Source organism: Scleropages formosus, chromosome 21 (assembly GCF_900964775.1).
Source record: "Scleropages formosus chromosome 21, fSclFor1.1, whole genome shotgun sequence".
In the NCBI taxonomy this organism is placed as follows: Eukaryota; Metazoa; Chordata; class Actinopteri; order Osteoglossiformes; family Osteoglossidae; genus Scleropages; species Scleropages formosus.
In genome coordinates this window covers 8,709,061-8,730,939 of record NC_041826.1, presented here as the reverse complement: position 1 = coordinate 8,730,939, position 21,879 = coordinate 8,709,061, and the positions used below count along the sequence as shown (strand labels likewise).

At 48.6% G+C, this 21,879-nt stretch overlaps 1 long non-coding RNA gene across 1 annotated transcript; it reads right to left on the bottom strand.

The window, feature by feature from the left end:
- Nucleotides 1-8,881: 8,881 nt before the first annotated feature.
- On the bottom strand, nucleotides 8,882-21,879 carry LOC108920295 (uncharacterized). Its single transcript, XR_001964981.2, has 3 exons — nucleotides 21,268-21,879; nucleotides 11,026-11,097; nucleotides 8,882-9,053 (listed from the first exon to the last, which is right to left on the bottom strand). It is a non-coding gene; the product is annotated as an uncharacterized LOC108920295 (long non-coding RNA).

Below are 21,879 nucleotides of genomic sequence, written 5' to 3'. Positions count from 1 at the left end.
CACCGTTGGGTCGCCGCCGTTGGGTCAACACCGGGAGACCCGCTCTCCGGATGCCTTCCGAGGACCCGGCGCACCTGCGCCCGCTGTCCCGGATGCCCGGCGCCGGGCACGCTCACCCCCACGCTGTAAAACCCAGTAATTGGCTGCTTCTTGTTAATATGACAGGGTACATTTACCCAGCACCCCTCTGCGCATACTTGTGTCTGTACGGATATCAGCTGTAGGGTGACTAACGCAATAAAACAAGTAAAATGGTAGGCGGCTTTGCATGAGAAGCCTCCAATTATAGCGCCGGTAAGAACGTAAGCGCCGCTGCCTCGCAAGAGGTCCGAATCAGGCATCTGGCAGCTAAAGCCGTACGAACGCGAGCGGACGGTAAGCGGAAGCCTCGCTCTTGATCTGCTGGAGACGAAAAACTTTTGGAACAACACGGACGCATCAGCATGCGACAAAATAACCTTTGATTATTTAATCGACAAACTGTGAAAGATCCGCATGACTTGTTATTTTAGCGAAATCGGCATGAGTTTTGGGGTTAGATGGCCGCTACCGCAGCGTGTCATATTTCGCGAATGCGGAGCCATTCGAAAAAATTACCCGTATTCAGATGTTGTCTTATACCGAAAAGAATAAAATATGGCTATTGAACATGACTTTTTTTGAAGCCACTTTAAAAAAAAAAAAAAAAAAAAAAAAAAAAACGTTTTTCAGAATTTTAGTTTTCTGCAAAACGTTCCAAGAAACGAACTGAGAATTATCCAGTTATTAAATTACCGCATAAATTAATTTATACTCAAAATGTGTAATTTGAATGAAACGTAAATAAAAGCTCTTGGAATGAACACTTACCAGCAGCTGAAACTTGTCTTTAAAAGTTGCTTTGTGGTTCGTATTGTAACGACCCGCGTTACTGTTTAAATGTAGATAGTTGCATTATGGGAAATAATGTTAAATGTGTGTAACCACTGGGGGCACTTAGGGGGAAAATGGTGGGGTGACCGTGTCTCCCTGTGTGTTGAGAGAACTTAGGGGCGCTAAGGCAGGCTGGCTGTAAGCGCAGGTCCTGGAGGAAAAGGGGTTCTTGGACCAAGAGCATTATTCTCTTTGTGCTGGTGTTCAACTAAACCGTTCGTTATGAACGCTGCCTCCACGTCCTTCTTCACCCCATCCAAACCCACGGCGCTGTGCGCCACAGTATTTTATTGTATATAGTTTGTCAATATGAAAATGTATTAACATTAGATATGCCTGAGGACTCACCAATTCTTTGAAGAAGCATATTTATGTTAATGGATTTACAGCAGAAAACATTGCTCGGAAAAATTCACTCGATTTTGCAGGGGTGCATAGCAGAGCAACGTTCAGACCTTGAACGCGCACCGCTCAGGGCAAAAGCGCCCCGATACGTACGAGTTGTACACGTTAGGGCTACAGCTCACACGCGTGCGCTGCCTCTTTGTTATCCATCTCTGGCCAATGAGCAGGGAACGTTCCGGAACAGCTGCGCTACCAGCGGGGTCAGCTCAGAACAATGGAGCCAGCGCTTTGCCCCCGTCTCAGGAAAAAGGCCCCAAAGGTGCCAGATCGGCCCTCATTAGCGGGAACGACGGGGCCGTAATGGCGCTCTCAGGTAAGAACAAAGGTATCCCGTGTCCTCCATCGACCCGACGCGATGGAGATTAGACGCGGGTAGCGTCCGCTACTCGTCCAACTCGGGACCGCCAGGGAACGACGGGCCCCAAGAGGACTTCATTAGTGCCACCTGTTTGTGTTTTACTCCCGCAGCCCTCCAGGTACTCGCTCTCATTACACACCGAGCGGGCGGCTTCAGTCGTTCTGTGGGAAACGGCTCCTGACCTCGGCGTGCGAAAGCCACGTTAGACCCCCTGAAGACCCCCCAGGAGGAAAGGCCCGCGGCATGCAAATTCCCCTCATTCGCTCGAGAAAGAGGATCGGTCGCAAAAATCTGCCTGCGGCCTTCGCGATCGCGAGACGCTAATTACGACCAAAGTTTCCTTCTCTGCAGCGGAACGAGATGGGAATTTCTGCAGCTCTCGTAATGATGTCTTCAACGTGGCGGCAGCCCCTTTGGATTCCCTTCGAGTTCCATCTTTTCCTTCTCGCAGGCAGGACCTGTCACGCACCGTCCTTCACCTCCGCACATCTGCGGCGGAATCTACCAGAGCGCGGAAAGAGAGGAGGTCTCGAAAAGGCAGGTGTCGCAACTGAAGGTTTCGATGATTTATGACCTGCGCTGGATGCGAGAGGCTGGAGCTGCGTCGCTCCTCACTTCCATAGCACCATCTACAGGCCAGCTGCGGAGGCTCTCGGCAGGAGGAATGCCTGGCGTTTCAAATGCCTGGCGTTTCAAACACCTGGCGCCACGCTCCCTCGCACGAGCGCCATCTCTCACACACACACACACACCCACACGTACCGTAGTACTTGAGAGCGCGTGTGTAAGTGCATGCAGACGTGCTCCTTTACATGGGGAGACACATAGCTGGCAAAGCACGGTGGAGCAGCGGGTAGCGCTGATGTCTCACAGCTCCTGGGCTACACGACTGGATGTGGGTCCCTGCTGCCTGTGTGGAGTTCGTGTGCACAGGTTTGGGGAGGTAATCTGGTTTCCTCTCACAATGCAAAGACATGCGGTTCACGTGAACTGGTTTCTAATCTCCAAAGGGCCTATAGTTTGTGTTTCACACAAGAGGGAAAAACCTCACACAAAAACACAGAGAGCCTCCAGTGGGGCCATTGTGCCGTCTCCATGGGCCAAGCGCTCCACGTGACCCCAGCTGGGAGAGTCCACCACAGCCCCAAGCATCCTGCCTTCATCAGGGTCAGCAGAGCCTACTCGCTGGCACCAATTTGTCGAGACACACGCACACTTTGAAAAACCCCCCTCTAACAGGGATTTTAAAAATAGCATCCGGACTTCATCTGGACACAGGCATTTAGCAGCTCCAGATGTGACTGAAAAGCCAACGTCGCTGCAGCCCTAACACACACACACAAAAACATCTTCATGGGCCGCAACCGCTCACTCATTCACACAAGCACTTACCAGACAAGAAACACGAGAGCGGCCGTGACGCAGCCCCGGGCCGGGTCCATCTCCCGCATTCCCGATGGCAAACGCAAGCGTGCGGCGCGTCTCGCTCGCAAAGCATGCCGCGTGGCGACACGCCGGGCGCTCGGGGGCCGGGCAGAGGCCGGGAGGAAGGCAAGGAGCTCTCGTCGGAGCCGCTTATCACGCAACGCTACCCGCTCGTAAACACATGACAAACACTTCCTCAATCGTCTTTTACGAGGCAGGCTGCGCAGGGGGTTAGTCGGTGCCTCGCTGCGGGGCAGGGGGAGGCAGCGGGCCGCCCCGTCGAGAAGAAAGGGACTGCGTGCCAAACTCTCCTCGGGAGCATCGCTCGGCCGGCCGGGGCTTTGATCTGCTGCCCGCAATTACGGCGCCATCCAAATGAGCCCGGAGTCGCTTCCGAGTCAGCTTTGAACCTGTACGCACGCATGCCCTCCTAGACACGCGTACGGTCCGGCATCACGCGCACGTGACGGCGTGAAGCGGGGCAAGGGGCGTCGCGCCCCGGGCACAGAACATCGGCGAGACCTTCCGCCGCTCCGGTCTCCGGACCGAAGCCGTATCGGATCGTTGCCGCCGCTCTTCTGCGGGCGACGCGCGGGCCAGAGGTCAAATCGCCGCGCACGGCGACTTCGATATGTCGCTCATCCGGGAATGGGTTTCACCGCAGTTCTGCGGTGTCAGGGGTGAGCAAATAATCGGGTGCTTATAGGTCAGCGGGCATCATCTTCACATCGGTCCGCTCGCAGACATCCTGAGCAACAAGACGACTCGGCGAAGGTGCTCGCGTCGCATGCCGAACTCCTTCACCCCCACGTTCACAAAGACGCGATTGCGACGTGCGGTTCGGCGCGAACGGCCTCGAACCTCGTCATCATCCGTGGGGGTCGGGGCGGGGGCGCGAGCTCGGCCGCGTTCAGTCTGGCGGCCGTTCGCAGATGAGAGACGCCTTTATTGTCCAATTAGAGGCAGCCTCATCTACCTGTAATCATCCTGACACAGGTGTGACCGCTCCTGGGACAGGAGGAAGTGAGTCATCGCGTGCGTCTGCGTCGACCGTTCCCACTTTGATGTCTGCATTGTTTGCTCGGCAGCCCCAGGGACACCGGAGGCCCGCTGAGCAGCTCAGAGAAGGTCCGGAGATTTATTACTTTTCGGCACGGTGAAAAACAATGTGGAAAATGCCTTTCTGCGCATGACAGATGTTTTACAAGTCATGAATCATGTGATTTATAGGGTTCCGGTGAAACGCTCCTCTAACCTGCTTTTAGGCGGGCAGCCTATTAAAAGAGAACATTCGACAAACAGTGCCGGTTGTAAACTTTGTCTCATTTCAAACGCGGGTGAGCCATGTTCAAAACAATGTTCGAGGGGGGGAAAGAGAGACCCGGTCAACAAATTGCAAGTACGCAAATGACGCAGAACCGGTGAGCGCGCCTGCCTCTCGGCTCCAGCAAGGAACGCGAAACCCCAAGGAGCAGCACGGCTCTTGGTAAACCGAGCGATGTCACACACGCTCGGTCGGTAAAGTTAAAAGCTGGGATTGCGGTATTCTTGTAGGATCCGCGACGGTGTTTACAGGGGCCATTTTAATTGAGCCGCATAAGCGAACGAAGGGCAGAACTCGGATGCGGCGTCCATAGGGACTCCATCATTTCACCCAACTTAGACGGGTGTGCAGGATACAAGCGAATGTCGGCACTTGGAACGCAAAGTCACCATAAGTCATTAAAAAAAAAAAAAAAAAAAAAAAAAAAAAAAAAAAAAAAAAAATCAAAGTGGATGCAGGGTTTCGACATTGCAGGAACAAACCTGTTCCAGATAGGAAGTCCTTATTCTCAGTGCTGAATACAACAGTAATAGAAGCTACGCTTTTGCAATGAACAATAAACCTCTCTTTCAGTCATAAAGCATATCCAATGAATTCAAGTCAGCGCATGAATGCAAATGCATTAACAATGCAAAGTTAACCATGAAAAGAGCAAATAAAGAATTAAAAGAACAGCATTTACCAACATTTTCCTCAAATGCTTAAACAGACAACTATTGTGGAAGACGGTTCCAGACAGCAGCGTTTAAAGGTTTTTTTATAATTTATCGGTCTGTTGTGTATGAGATGAATTATCGCTTTGACTTGGAGACTATGAATGTTTGTTTTTTAGTTTAAAAGACTTCTACCCTCTTTGATATCATATGGAAATGAGAACTTGTTTAAAACGGAGAATGGGAACCATGTGCACATAAGCCCCTAATGAAGAGCAGAAGTCTGGTGCTGGCTGTATTCGGGGGCAGGACACGGGCCCGGTGGGGCGAGACCCGACGCGCACGTCTTTCGGATGGCCGCGTCGGAGGGGTCCGCTCCCACCTGGGGGGCGGGGTGGCCGAGCGATGCGCCCCCTCAACCACAGCTCATCCCCTCAAACATCTGAGATGAGAACTGGAACGTACAGCTGGTTTAACCATGCGTCTTAGACCCCCGAGTTCCATGCTGCCTGATAACACCATGTGATCCTTTTCTCAGATTTTGAGACGTGAAATCACTGGGGTTTACAGGTTAAAAGAGCTAGCATTTCAACACAGTGACCTGCCGCACAACAAAGAGAGAAGAACCCTTTGTGCGAATCGCTGAAGGGATTAAAAACAAAAATGCGTCACTTTGAAGAGCAGGCAGAACGCTAAATGAAACCAAGTCGCACGGAGATCTAGGGCGGAGACAACAGGGAGCATTTAAAAAGCTTTCAGATCAATATCAGCCAAAGCATATGTCCTTAGTTTGGTAAGAAAAGGAATGTGAAGTTTTACAAAAAGACATGCTGTTCAAGTCATGATTTGCATAAAGATGGGACTGGTTTCATATGCAGATGAAAAGGTTGCCCTGATGACTCAAACTGATCATGTGAGAGGAACATCAAAGTGGAACCTCCTTGTCACTCCACTTGGGACCGCGGTGCCCATGTCTCCCTTCGCCCGCTGCCCAGCTCTGCATTTTGAACTTTGCGTCCAGGTGAACGCCGAAAGGGAATAAGAAAGCCTGTTGAAGGAGATGAAAGAACGAACCCCAGCAGGACCCGGGCTAATTATTTCCAAAATGCATAGCATCCCTTCGCCAAAATGAACAATGCGCGCCTATATTCAACGGGGGGCTGAATTTTGACAAGACCAGCACGCACGAAGGACGGCGCGAGTCATCTCCGCCGGCCGCCACGAGGAAGCACCTCGCGGAGCACGACAACAGCGGAGCCCTAAACGGCGTCTTCCCATAAGGCCGCGCTAATGAGAGCGGCCCGCGACGCGCAAACGGAGCGTGCTCGAGTCCGGCGCTCCGCAAGCGGAGAGGAGCGCGGCCGCCGGATCGGCAGCCGTCCCGTCCCCCCTCCCTCCGCCGCGTTCGCCCGCTCGCCATCAGATGTTGAATATGCACAAGTAAGGTAGCAATTAAGCCCGCTTATGCTGGAGAAAATATTGGGCTTTTCCTGCGACGTTTGCCACATTCATTATTTCAGCTGTTGTGGGTTAAGACCACAGGCTGCATGGCTGTGCTATTAAAGGATGTGGGAGCGAGACTGGGTGGGAGAATGGGAGGCAGGGCGTTCCAAAATTCCCAATAAAGAAATTGAGCCTATTATTGTTGATTTAGCCACACATGGAAATTAGCAGCACATTCTCCCCCCCCCACCCATTCCTGTCAACCATACCTCCTCCTTCGTTAAAAACCCTCCACCCTCCCACACCCTCCTCCTCCCTCCCTCCCTCCCCGAACCGCACGGCCACTTCACAATAACACTCCCCTTTAAAGGGAAGCGGGAGGTGTACGTACGGGGGGTGGGCTGCCGCAGCCGCAATTATACCATGGCAGGAGAAAGCTCCAGTCACGGCCCCCCGGCCCGCCGCGTTCGCTCCGCGAGCATCTGTCTCCGCAGGAGCTCCGAAGGCCTTTTAGCGGGCCGACCGGCGCGTGGGGCAGCGGGGTGGGCTGCCGCGGGGGTGCAGGAAGGGTCCGCGTGCACTCCGGAGCGCCGAGCCCCCCCGTTCCTCACAGAAAGACTAATCATCTGTGAAATGGAACCAGCGCGCGCCGAGTGACACGGCCCGAACCCTTCCCACCCCCCGGTCCCCCTCGCTCCGAGCCGCGCGCAACAGACCGGTCCTCTAACGGCCAGGTGTTAATGAAAGTCGCGAAGGTCCGGCTGTGGTCAAACGCATTCTCCCCGTCGCCTGGGGGAGGGGGTGGGGGGGGAGCCGCCGCGTTTTGCCGTTGTTAAGGTGCGTCTGGAATAGAGGAACCTGGAAACAAGTGCCTTTGTTCATTAACAGGTTTAATGGATCGAACAAGATCTACACTGAGTAACGCTGCACATGTAATATCCCGTCAAATCACGTAAATCCATTTCCAGAGCTTATGAATACATAAGCAGTGTCATTAAACGGCCCAATTATGGAAATAGCGGAACACAGAGACACATTCAGAGCAGGTACCGCGGGCGTCCTCGATGAAAACAATAAGACAGTAAAAATCTAAGGTCACGGGTCATCGGAAGGGTCCTCGTATTCGGTTTTTCAGCCAGTTACCGTTCAGACCCCTTGCCGCAAACCTGTCGGCTATTCTGGGAAGAGGGTGCCCTCGCGTACGTGGTGGGCTGCTCCTTCAGACGTGGCGGCGAGTCAGAGCACCGGAGACGGCACATAAATACGAATATGAAGAGATTTTTGATCAGCGTGAGGAATTCTCCCAATAACTCCTTCTCATACGAGCAGAAATTAAACTGAACATGTCAAAGACCAGAATAGGATTCTACTGAGATTCATTATTTCCCCTCAAAAGCTCTCTGCAGAGCTTGATAAGGGCTATTCTTTAAACCCAAAAGGCCCCCAGCAGACATCCCTTGGCTCAGCGTATACAACCTTTGACAAGTAATGTAGATCATTTTTATTCATTGCCCAAAATTGTCGGTAATTATGTGCATCAGCGGCCACCTGCTTGGCCCGAATGGAGTTACGCTGGGAGGACTGGTTTGCCGCAGCTCCTTTCGCTGGACAGCAGGTGGCGTAGTGGTTAGAGCCATTACTTTGCGATCTAACAAGCCAGGTTTGAATCTCTGCTCCCACTGCAGTTTTCGAGCACAGTGCTTAACCGCCATTACTCCAGTCAGTCTAACCCTGCTGCATAAATGGGCAAATAACTGCAAGCAGTTTTGTACATAAACCTAACAATACAAGTCAAATGAATAAATAATGTTATGTGTGTATTTTTTGGCATGCACATTTTGTTCCAGAAATTTCTCAGCTTAAATACTGGAGGGGAGAGAGAAAAAATTAATCACATCCTAGCAGATCACAATTTAATATCCAGCAAGCCGCCGCACAAAACGAGGCATACAATTAAATCTTACAAAGTGAGGTAAGGGTGAACATGCTGTAGAGTCACTGCACAATCCAAACATTTGTGTTATTAATATCAGGATCTGCCAGTATTTTGCATTAATGCATTATGAGCAAGTGAGAGTGCCGTGTGGTGATTGGAGCCTTCCTCCAGAATCCTTTCATTAGCTGAACACCGCGACCTGGGGTTAGCAGCTGAATAAGTAACTCTCTATTAATGATGTGTAGAACAGCAAACCCTTCACCTCGGCTTACGCGCAGGCTCAGGGAACAAGAGGAAAGCGGGGCAGAAGGAAAAGATAGAAGAGAGGAACGGACGAGGGAGGGGAGGAACGCACGAGCGCGCTCGGAGCCGCATTAGGTTCGTTTTGCGCGAGCGCGCAACGGAAGGCGCTCACCGTCCCTCGCGCCACCGTCCTCTGCGGCTCGTGGACGACGGGTCCGATCTTCTCCCCGAGCCTTCGCACGCAGCTCCCCCTTGCATCTCCGCCATGTCTCCGGCTGGAGCTGCGAAAGCAGCAGGAGGAAGTCGCCACAGGGTCCGACTAATCTTCTGGTAAACGCTGGACCTGCATCACCACTAAGCGCCAAAACACAAATTCCCATTAACCCTGAAGTGTTTTGGGATGCGGGACACATTTAACTTAGTGAGATATGCTGGCCACTATTTCCCCTACTAAAAGGGATTCGAGAACAATGAAGAATGGGCAGCACAGCAAGTAGGTGGTGCGAGAGGATGTGGGTTCGATCCCCGCTCAGTCTGTGTGGAGTTTGCGTGTTCTCCCTGTGTCTGTGTGGGTTTCCTCCGAGTGCTCTGGTTTCCTCCCACAGTCCAAAGACATGCTGTTCAGAGTGTGTTCTACTGATGTATGGATGAGTGACCCCTTGCAAGTAGTGTCTCTAGCAGTGTAAGTCACCCTGGTGACTAAGGTTTGTGGGCTGATAACACTGCACAGAGTTCATTGGAAGTCGCTCTGGAGAAAAGCATCTGTTAAATGTAAAATACATTTGTGAGACATAATTGAAATCTTGCTTTTAGTTAAAGACACAATGCACATACTGCAGGAAAACACACACACATACACACACACCTGCACTGGTCTGACAATTATGAGATAACAATGGATAATGATGCGCAGCCACTTCCGCTGCACAAGTGAAAACAAGGAAATGGCACCTTTGCAGCACTTGCACAACATGCAGAACACTACTTTTTTTTAAAAAAAATTGTTAATAAATGTCAGCGTTTATGTTGTTGTGACACAGCTGTGCACAAGAACAGATTTTCACAGGTTCAGGTGAAACAAATAAGCTTATTTCCCTAGCCCATTGTAACCATGGTTCACACACATACATAGACATATTTTTAAAAATAAAAAATAAAAAAAAAAATACACAAAAAGAAATACAGACGTGACAAATAAGACAAGAAGAAGAGCAGCCACTGGTGTCTGGAGCAGAACCAAAAAAAATGGGGTTTACATTCAACTAGTTATAACAGCACAAGGTCTTCAGGGTACGGTGAAGACAGAGTGGTCAATAGGTACGTGGTATCAATAAGTATCAGCGTAAAGCGATCTGGATGTATAGATGGCTGACTGCTTAAAGATTTCCACTTTAAACTCTTCATAGCAGAAATGAAGAATTAGTCTCGCAACAGAACGACGACAGATTTCATAAATAGCGCCAGCAGTGAGAACAAGAGCGCCAAGAGACCGCAATGTAAACGTACGCCCTGTGCCACAGACCATGAGTTATACACTGTGGAAATAGACCAGAAGCTTGGGAAGCGCTGACATTCACAGTATGAAATCACCGCGAGGAACTGTAAGGCGAGAAGCCACAAGAAACGACAAAACGTCAACAGCCATCGCTAGCCAGGAGGAGTTGCGGTTCGGCCCGGATTCCGCTCCGCGTCCTCGGAGGACGAAGTTACGGCGGCACTTTCCCTCGCTTCGCGATCAGGCCAGCGCCGTGTGATGTCAACAGTAGAACCGACGACATCTCACAATGGGCGTCATTTGATGGAAAATAATTTCACGGGGGAAAAAAAAACAGCTGAATAAACATATGTTTTTGTTGCACGGATTTTACCATCACCGTGTCAGTGTGCCGGAACAAATAAAAACAATAGAAAAATTCCAGCCGTCTTCATTCCAGCACCTCTTAAAACTGCCTATCATTTTGCACGACGCGATATCGCTGGAAGCCTTCTCCTCCGGCGTTCAACACGAATCCTGACACGGAACCAAAGTGGTATTTACATACAAAGCGCGACCTTTTCTGTGCATCGGGAGGCACGGGGCCGAGTATGTCCTGGCAGAGCAAGAACCCGTCGCGCCCAAATCAGAAGCCTTTCTCTATAAATCAATGTCCTTTGTTGCGGTGGTCCTGACGGTGATGAGATAACAAGGCCCTCACACGCCCAGGGTAGCCAGCAGAGCCGCGGTGCTCGAGCAGAGGGGGTGGGGGACGTAGCGGCCGCCTCGCGTCACCGAGGTCCGTCACCGTAAGCTGGGACCATAGCGCTGTCCTTCATTACAGGTACATACCATGATACACTGTCCTTGAGACACTCTGGGCAGCTACCATTTCGGGGCTCTCTTTACAATCTTGAGCAACCTCTGTAAAAAAATAAAAAATAAAAATCAGGGTGATTTTACCCCTTTAAGCTCTATATTCAGTGAGGAGACAATGTTCCAGCACCTCACGTTCATTTATCGGGCACTTCTTTAAAGTGACTCACAATATGAGGCTACCAACAATTATTTACCCATTATATATATATACACACACATATATATATATATACACACACACACACATACACACACACACACACACACAACTAGAAAATATGGGGCAAGTACTTTGCTCAAGGGTACTATAGCTGGGATTTGAACCTGCAACCTTTGGGTTCAAAGGCAACAGTGCTACCTACTATACTACCAGGTGCCCAGTGCAACAGCTTCAATTTAATAACTTCTCACGCAATTAACACGGTTCCCAGGTTGGGTAAGGAACCACTACAGTGTCTGAAAATGACCAAAGTGTGACTGTCTCTTCTAGTTGACTCATCCTAAATGACGCTGTCAAGATGGACATGATTTGTTCAATGTTGAGGCTGGTTAGCCGTTGACAGCTGAAGGCCGACGGTTGAAAGACACGAAGGTGTGACTCACTTGTCTTCGGACTAATCATAAGCACCATGCAAGAGGCACGACGCCATATAGGACAGCCCCGTCAGCTCACAAGGCCAGGTGTGGGAGATCTAATCTGGCCTCAGCACAGACTTTATATGAAGTTTGGAAGATATGGCCTCCATATCTCAACAGGTTTCTTCCCACAGCCCAAACACATGCTGCTCAGATGCACACGTGTGCCTCCAGGACATACTGTGGCTGAATGTGTGGACTGGTGTACCAACCTGGGATGGATGGCCACATCACTTGTTTCCTCTGCTTTCTACAGCCGGTTCCAGATTACTTTGACCTCAACAAGATAGAATGATAGGACATAACACCCTAATTAGTCACCTAACACACCAATTTTGCTATATATCAGTGCAACACGCTTTGAAGTGCTTTGAAGAATTTCAGATTATCACTGGGGCTGCTGGTAATGTACTGGTTAGAGCTGCTGCTGCCGCCTTTGGACCCAAAGGTTGCAGGTTCAAGGTACTTACCCTTCAATTACCCAGCTGTATAAATGAGTAAGTCATTGGAAGCAGTTTAACATTGTAAGTCACTTTGGAGAAAAGCATCAGCTAAATGAATAAATGTAAACATAAACTCTTAGCCTCTCTTGCTGTGTAAGGAAAAAAAAAAAAGCTTAAGATTTAAAAGCAGAGAAAAGATGGTGTGCTCTAGGGCTAAATAAGGGGCCCCTCTGCTGCTCCACTCATCCCTGGTTGGGGTTGTGAAGCCATTTCCAGTGACAGGAACTGTGATGAGCTCCCATGTTTCCCTGTGCTAGGAGACCCTCATGCCCAACTTCTTCAACCACCTCCTCCACATCGCTCGGTGTGTGCGAACTCACCTGCCAGCGGCACCGCAGGAGGCCAGCTGTAGGCTAGCGGGCTGTTATCTGCCCTCGCCAGCAGGAGGCCCAATCCACAGCCCTCCAACACAGATAAAAATCCACAGGAGGTGCAGCGTAATGCATTTCATCATCTGATGGAGACTTGGCCATTTTTTATTATCTTTTAACCGCTTGATCACCAGGAAAAAAAGGAAAAAAAAAAAAAAACCCACTTTGTTTTTAGTACCAATGGAGGTGAAAGTCATCTAAGAACAGGCAATTTTACGCAGTGGCTGCATTTGCTACTCGGAGGGTAGCGCAGAAGAGCGATTACATATGACAGAACGCGAGAAACAACTTCATAACCAGCACTGCAAAACGCAGATAAGTAAGTGAACCACACACATATTTATCTATTTGACTAGAGGGCCCAAGCTGTTATCCAGCGAGCGTTCTTCCTGGTGACACGACGATATTCCAATTACTCTTTGCCTAATCAGCCTGTTTGGGTTCCTCTCCTCTTCCAGAGGTACTCCACAATATAAACAGTTCACTTACGAGACACAGAAAGGGGCTAATCAGTGGAATTATTGTTTTGCCGCTTCAATTTCCAGGCCCTGAGTTCTACACTAATTGGAGTGAAACTCTGCCATTGTGTTGTGGATTCGTGTTTCAACCGCAGGTGAAAATAATGCCACGGGCCTCATTCAGAGATTGAAAATGTGAAATAACACAGGGTAAATAAAGGCTTCTAAAGAAAATGAGACAGACAAAATATTCCAGACGTGAATGCATTCTCTGAAGCCATTACTTGGGTTATAGAAAAATAGCTCCGATGCAGTTGTCGTGGAAGTCGGTGCAGGGACGTGTTCCGAAAAAAAAAAAAAAATGTAAGAACCTTACTCTGCAAAAGTCTGATTAATTGACAGCAGCTGCAGTGATGACGATGCAAGATGCTCATCCTAAGCAAAAAAGTTAAGTTGCTAAAAAAATTCTATTAAATTCCACTAATTTTTTTCGGGCACTTTTCGCATCAGAGTGACGCAGAGAGCTCGGCGATGTTACTGTAAACAGATATAACAAATGCTGCACCTTTAAACATGCTTTTTCTCAACCAGTTACCACATGACAGTTATCATTTGACTGGAATCACCTGTGAGGATGGATTTCAACTCTCTTGTCTTCTGTGGATCCAAGGAAAGGAAAAAATTTCCACCATCCCCCTCATCCCTCGCTCCACCTCTGCTTCCCTCATCTGTTCACCGGCCCACGAGCCTCCAGCCCGCGGCTCCGCTTAACAACACGCTCCTCCGACCGAAACAAAGAGCAAGGGTCTTGTCGACGTCCTTGTCTCCAGCTTGGAGCATAAAGCTGCTCATTTACAAAGTGTCAGTGGTGTGATGGCGGTGCATACATGTTCCAGGCTACACATTCCAAAGTAATCTGCCTTAATTTTGTCCAATTTAACCCACACTTTACACCAGCTCTATTCAGCCTTAACAGCCGTGTTCATAATTCAGAGAGAGAAAAAGACGGGGCTGGGAAAAAAAAAAAAAAAAGAGAAAAAAACACTAGGGGGAAATCTCCACAATTAGGCCTTTAATGACTGGGTCTGGGCCGGCTTCTGTGAAGACAGCACTTATGAGGCATCGGCGCCACACAAAGCCGCGAGCAAGACTGTTAAAAAGCGAGGGAAAAAGGAGCGGAAGAGGAAGAAAAACGCCTGGCTCCACAAGTCAGGTCTATTGTGACAGCTGACATTTTACCACTTAATTTCACTTACTGTATGTTATGAAAGAACTGTTATCAGGTGTGTCTTTATTGATAAGACAAAGATCTGCTGCATCAGTTACAACACGATTTCAAGTCATCGGATTTACGAGGGACCGCACCGCAGCACGGCAAGGCGTAACGACGCTGCCTTCCGCTAAACTTTTACACTCTGAAACACAAAACGCCAACGCGACCGTAGCAAAAAAAACTCAGTTGACTGTCACAAACTTTTCCAAGTGCTCTGCTTCGGGGAACGATAAACAAAGGTGTGGTTGCGGGCAGGTTAAGGGCAGGTAACACCTGAGTAACCGGGCTGTATCAGTCAGTCAGAATCAGTCATTCATAACCCAGCATGGCTGATCACTTGAGAACTACCTGAGTTATTTCCCGGAGTCAGTTTTCCTCGGTTGCATTTTAGTACATAAATCTAAAAGATACTACTCAAATCAATCAATCAATGCCTTCCACTCCTCCTGGGGCATAGGCTGCCAACAAGGGCTCTCCGGGAGTCTCGGTCCTCTAAAAGATACTACTGTTTACGGTACGGTGCAAAAGTTTTAGGCACTTGGGGAAAAAAGCTGTAAAGTGAGAATGCTTTCAAAAATAATGCTCTTCGTGAAAAAAACTTCCTAGAAAGCTTAGTAACAGTCCATCGTCGACGATCGCTTGTTCCGAGCGGGGTCGCGGCAGGATTGGGTGGGCTCCGCTCTCTGGCGGGTCTGGGGGTCGAGTCCTGCTTGGGGTGCCTTGTGATGGACTGGCGTCCAGTCCTGGGTGTGTCCCTTGCGCCCTGTGCTGCCGGGTTAGACTCCGGTTCACCGTGACCCCGCTCAGGACAAGCGGTTTCAGACTCTGTGTGTGTGTGTTTACTTTCTTTAACAAAACACAAAACCTTTACTGTAATACTGTAACTTTTTGCAAAAGCAATGCTTGGAAATCTAAAATATGCTCTTTCCCATTGACACTAATACAAAAGACATTAAATAACTGTCTAAAATATTTTTGTGAAACATCTAAATGCCTGAGACTTTTGCACAGTACTGTATATTTTCTACTTATTCTTCACTGTTATACCACATAGAGAGACCTCGTCCAACTGTAAAACCATACTAATGCATGGGAATCAAAGGCACTTTCTGGCATTTTTGAACTAGTTCCATTTAAAATATTGTTCCATTATCATTTATGTACTAACCAATTTTCATCTGGGGAAATCAGAACATCTTTTTCTGTCACGGTTCTCCCTAGGCAGTGTCAGCTACTATTCACAGCATGCATATTTATACTGTGCGTCTCTTGGTTAAGACACAGATTTTTACAGTCCCTGCCATAAATTAGGATAGAAGGTACAGAAAAAAATTGTTTCTAAAACAATATGTATGTTTTGCAGCTGAAAACATGCATGATTTTAGAAACATACTCATTAGTTTCTGCTCATTATGGTCACCCATTATTTGAGAGTAAAATTTAAAGAGTATTTGGTAACATTTCATCCCGTCACAGCATTACCAAAGACGAGCTTTGACAATTATCAAGATTTCAAGATGAAATCATCAAGGTGTTGCGTGTGCATATCAATAGGCATCAGATTCCGCATCGGGGTCAAGACTCTGGTTACGGTCTCCAAAACCATCAACGGATCTGCTCCCCAGTATCTACGAGACCTGATCACTCGCTGCACCCCAACCAGACTGCTGTGTTTCTATACCTCTGCCCACCTGGTGGCCCCACATGCAAAGCTCCAAAATGAAAAGCATGAAGGTTTTTGGTTCCGGCTCTGATGTGGCGGAATGACCGCCCCGTCTTACTCAGAACTGCTTGATATCTCTCTACACTCAAGGATGGCCTCAAAACTCCCTTCTTTCACACTCACTTTTCCCCTTATTTTCTAAGTGCTCAATAAACATGTACGTGTTTGTTATTTTTTCAAGAATTTTTAAGAACTATTTGTTAATTTGCTTAATAAGCCTATTAAGTTCACCTACTGTATATGCAGCTACAAGTGTGATCTTTAAGGGTTCATATGGTGGTATGAGACAAATTGATTGTGGTCAAGAATCACAAATCTGCATCCAAATTTCTCCTTCTGGTGGTGCAAAGCACTTTTTGTATTGTACTCAGACATATACATCTCTTTGGAGAGAAGTGTCTGCTAAATGAATAGATGTAAATGTAAATAATTTGCAATAGTCCAATTTTTCATTGGAGCAGCTCATGTAGGAGATATTTCCTGCTCTGTTCTTCACTCAAAAAGTGCCCCCATTACCATCTGAGAGAAAAGGTCCAAGAAGCCCAGTCCGAGTCAGTATCAGTCAGTCATAACCCATCGTGACTGACGACGGCGCTCCAACAGACAGGATGTGTTTTCAGCATTACTTAGTCAAATTATAGACATTGCTGGCTCTTAATTTCCTGTGCAAGTTCTTACACGTCAGCCCACGTCGAAGCCAACTTGGGACCTTTACATTCCTCTGCCAGCTTTTAAGATGTTCTACACAAGCTTACAGCTGCATGTTCCCCAGCGCTCCGAGCACTAACGGCTGATTTATGGGTCTGCAAGCAAGGAGAGGCCCATTATGGTTGCCATCCAAAAGCAAAACAAAAGCTGGCAACGTGAACTAGTGATTTACTCCGTTAAAATTGAAGACTTCACGAATACCTTATATTTCAGATGCTAAGATGTGACCCATCCAAATTCCTGGCCTTTCTCTGGATTATCTAGTAAATCACAGGCATGCTGCACAAAAAAAATAAAATGAAGCTTTCACCTCGATAATTTTTTTTCCTCCGCATTCTAAGGAAAACCAAATACTTCAAAATTCCAAGGAATGCGATTAGGAAAACACAAAACAATAATACATGAGAAAAAAAAAAAAAAAAAAAAACAAGAATTAGTGCACTGCAGGTAAAGGTATAAAAAAATAACAGCCTTTATTTGCAATAACGTTGAAGAGTGACTGCTCATAGGTGCATGAGAAAATCTATTCAACTTACATCAGACAATGTTTTTTTAATATATGGAGAGAGCACCTTTAGCACAAGTTTTATCAGCCACATTTAATTTAAGGGATACAGTAAATGAATTAAGGTGAGAAAGGCTCAATTAATGTGGCAGAGGACAGTCTTTTAAGCGAACCTGGGGTTTCTGTTGTGAGCGAATGAATATACCGAGTGGTTTCCGATTTCATTAACTCTAAAAAAGAAAAAAACACTGAAGGTTTTCATCCCCTTTTCATTTGTGTCCCACCAGATCATTTTTTTGTCCCCAGCTGAGTGGGTCTGAGAGGGCCCTGATTGAAAGGAGCCATCTTACTCGCATCACTGTTGTCCCACACTGTTCAGAGGACAACCCTTTTTAGATCTTTAACTACCGCAGGAGCACTGATTGCACAGGCACCGCCAATCTCCTAACCAGCGGCCACCTGAACAATGATTTCCTCGGCTTTCAGCCCCTCCAGCCTTTCAAAGGTGAATCGCTGCACAGTTTTGAACGGGATCTCCATAGCAACCTCTTTTTGAGGGGTTTAGAATCACCATCCAGTAATTCTATGATCATCAAGCCTGGCCGCTCCCAGCAAGTCCTTTCACGGCAGACGGGGAAGGAAGCCGGGAGATGCGACACGCCATTCCAGGCAATTCATCTGCCGGCAGATTAGAATTCAAAATATTTCGACCTTCAATCAGCAAGAATGTCATCTGGTGCTGCGGCGATCTCCAGGACAAGCAGACGTTTTCAGTCTAATCACCCACAATGAGCGGAGCCTGACAAAGGCTCTTCATTGCCGCAGAATCAAAATGCTCATTTTAGCGGCGTGACGGTTTCTCAGAACCCGTAAACACACAGAGGAAGCGTTCATCAGCCTCCCGTAGCCCACGGAGCCGGAGGCCCAGCGTAGCGGCTGCGAGTCCCGCGGAAATCTTATTACGCAGTGAAAAAAAGGAAATCATGGGGACACATACTTCCGAGGCTCACTTGTTCCGTCTGAAAATTTATGCAACTTTTACATCACGGAGACAGAATCCCGCCACATCTCAGCTAACCTCACAGTGTCCGAAATGAAAAGCTGCGCATTGCCATACTTGGAGTGGGCAGAAAGAAAAAAAAAGCAGAAAAATTCTGGTGTTGTTTTAAATGGAAGGTACTTTCCGGACTTAAGCAAAATAGATATTTTTGTCTTCTAGGGGAAAAGGAGTTTAATCTACACAATTAACATCTCGAAAATATTACATCGTAACTGCCGCGTTTCCCCAAACCAGTTTATATTTGAAAAACTACGTCAATTAGTACAACAAAACCAAGGACCCACAGTAACTGGTACAGTTTGATCCATAAGCAATTTTACCAACCATTTTATTTCCCTGTTAATTGTTCACTCAGACATGCAAGTTAAACTTGTGATCATACAAATGTAATCATTCAGATTTGTTTTTCAAAAGCCACTCAGTCAGGACAGTAAAATATTTGTAGTTTGTGCAAGATGAGGATGTGTTTGACAGTTTTTGGATCTAGCAACTGCAAAGTCAACAAAGAGCCGAGGGCTTAAAGCGACTCGTAGGAGTCACGTGTGCCTGTGCGTGGCATCCATGCGATTCACCAAAAAGACACATCATGTCTCTACACCCCAGCAGCAGAGCATTTTCTGTGGAACAACGGATGCGTCGAAGCATGTCCTGACACCCACATAAGGCGAGGCGATACAGCCAGCAGAAGGCAATGACTGACTGTCACCTGCGAACAACCACTGACAAGTGTTTTCCTTAGTTCTGGGAAGGCAGAACACCGGGACATACTCTAACATACTGCTGATAAACTTGTGGACGTCCAACACTGCCTGGGGGGTAGACACCCTGTCCAGAGGAGGTCCATTTAGATGGCTGCATTCTGTCAAAGTTCCCCGGCCGAAGCCTCAGTTTAACCCCCGACATCAGCCCTTTACAAAATGCGTTTTGCTTTCCGGCCAATTACACACACACGTCGTCCGAAACCAATTATCCCGAGCGGGGTCGCGGCGAGCCGGAGCCTAACCCGGCAACACACGGAGCGTGAGGCCGGGGGGGAGGGGACACACCCAGGACGGGATGCCAGTCCGTCGCAGGGCACCGCAAGCGGGACTCGAACCCCAGGCCCATCGGAGGGTGGGACCCGGTCAAACCTGCTGCGCCACCGCACCCCTCCTCCAACCCGTTACATAAAAGCTAATTCTACTGGTAGATGGCATGGTGCTGCAGCAGGCAGCGGTGCTGTCTCCCTGTGCCTGGGCTGTTTGAGTGCAGGTTTCAATTGGACTCAGTCTGTGCAGAGCTTGCATGTTCTCCCCGTGCTGTCTGTGGGTCTCCCCCAGGTGCTCTGGTTTCTACCCACAGTCCACAGATATGTTTTTCAGGAGAACTGAGGACTCTGCATTGAACTTTGTGCATGAGCGGATGTGGGGGGGGGGGGGGGGGGGGCTATCCTGTGATGGACTGCTGTCCTGTTCAGGACGTAGCCTGACCAGCCTAGGGCTCTGTATTTCTGGGGTAGGCTCCGGACCGCTGCGACCCCGACTTGGACACGCAGTTAATGATAGTGAGTGATAAATTCTGTTACCTGCACAACTGTCCTTTTTCTTTCCGCTTGCTGGAAATATCATCATGGTTTTTGTTTAATCAATGAAATGCCAATTATTTACGAAACCAGAGTTGTCTGTGCTACTGTACCTGCTACATCTAAGCTTTTAATCCATATGCTGCATTCGCATCATTTGGATCATCATGGGGGCCGCGGTGGCGCAGCGGGTTGGACCGGGTCCTGCTCTCTGGTGGGTCTGGGGTTTGAGTCCCGCTTGGGGTGCTTTGTGACGGACTGGCATCCTGACCTGGGTGTGTCCCCTCCAGCCTTAGGCCCTGAGTTGCTGGGTTAGGCTCCAGTTCCCCGTGACCCTGTATGGGACAAGCGGTTCAGAAAGTGTGTGTGGATCATTATGATTAAAAGAACTATTCTTAGACCATCATTCTTCTACACCCAAAAGACACTTTGGATGTCAGGTGCTTAAGGGTTTTGACCGCAACCAACATGCACTACAGCTCTTGCAAAGAACCTCCAGCAACAAAAGTGCACCTCTTATAGTAGCTTAGTGAAGATTCACTAGGACCCTCATTCATAGCTGACCAGATGCAGCTCAGTCCCAGACACACTGTAGTGTACTGTGAAATCCATAAGCAATGGCGCCTTGCTCTGAGAACACACACACACACGCTGAAAGAAGAGCCACTGGCCTCAATATGCTGATTTTTCTCTACCCGGGAAACGTGCGTCTGACCTGGTGAAACACCTCCTCGCGGACCCCAACGGCAGGACCACGAGCCTCCCGTGCGCGCATGTTCCAACTCGTGCCGAAGGGCTGCTGAGTGTGCAGGGGTCCACTTTGAAGCGGATGACATCCTGCCCTCTCAGAGGTCAAAGGGGATCAGACAGAAAACAAACTCAAAAAAATCCATCCCTCTGATGCCCAATAGGAATATTTATATCTTCTCATTCCTCAGGTTCGTGCCTGCTGGAATCATTTAAATTCAGTCAGGCCATCATTCCTGCTCCCTCGCCGCTCAGAGGCAACTCCGCACATGCTGTCGAGCACATTATCTATTCCAAGCCTTCCGTGCCCTCGTCTGCCAGCGAGCCAAGGCAGAGAAAACATTGGGCGTTTACGATAACTCACCATTCTCAACATGCCCCGTCCAATGAGTCACCCTGAGCAGGTAAGCAAGTCGAGCCCGTTTACCAAAGACCGCAAGAACATTTGGCCTAAAGATCAACACATGTGTTTCAAAGAGTAATACTTACACAGAACACTGACCACAAGCCACCGCGATGATACGTCACGAAAGTGCGAGACGACGGAGTACAGGGGAAAGCGTGCAAACGTGCTTTTTTCCGGGAAAACACGTTATCAGGAAGCACGAGGACGATAAACTGTTGTAGAAGGGTGACGTATCACCTATGCCCTTGGGCTGAGCCTTCTTACCGGTGACTGATGATCAGAGGTGGCCGTAGCCAACACGGTATCATCCTACCGCGAGCTCCGTTGAGTCGGCTGAGCTGGTCTAGTCCTGTTGAGCCGGACGTCGCTCCGCATACAACGCAAACCAAAAGCGAAAACCAAGCGAAAGTGAGAGCCGGCCTTCGGAAACGCGTGGTTTTTTTTCACCCGCGTGGAATTTCGATCTATGCTCCTTGTCGTCGGCGCTCCCGACCTCCGGACGGAAGAAGGGCCGCGCCAGTTGCTCGAGCAAGGTAGCGGTGCTCCAGGGAGGAGGGCTGAAAGAATGACTTAGCACAACAAAAAAAAAAAGACACGCGCTCGCACACGGGAGACGGATTATGTTTTGCGGCAGATCGATTCGCTCGGATAAAAACAGCAGGAAGAGAAAGCAGCAGTGAGCAGCTCTGTCCTGTTAAGTAACAGGGAAGCAGGAACATTTCCAGTCCCTGATGGGGGGCTGGAACCAATCTCCAATAGCAGGATACAAAATACAGTAAATGCTGCCCTAATAGCTCCAGGCGTTTTGGCTACACAGATCTGCACTGCTTTTACCGCACACCAAAGCTTCTTAAAGCCACTGGAGACACGTATCAA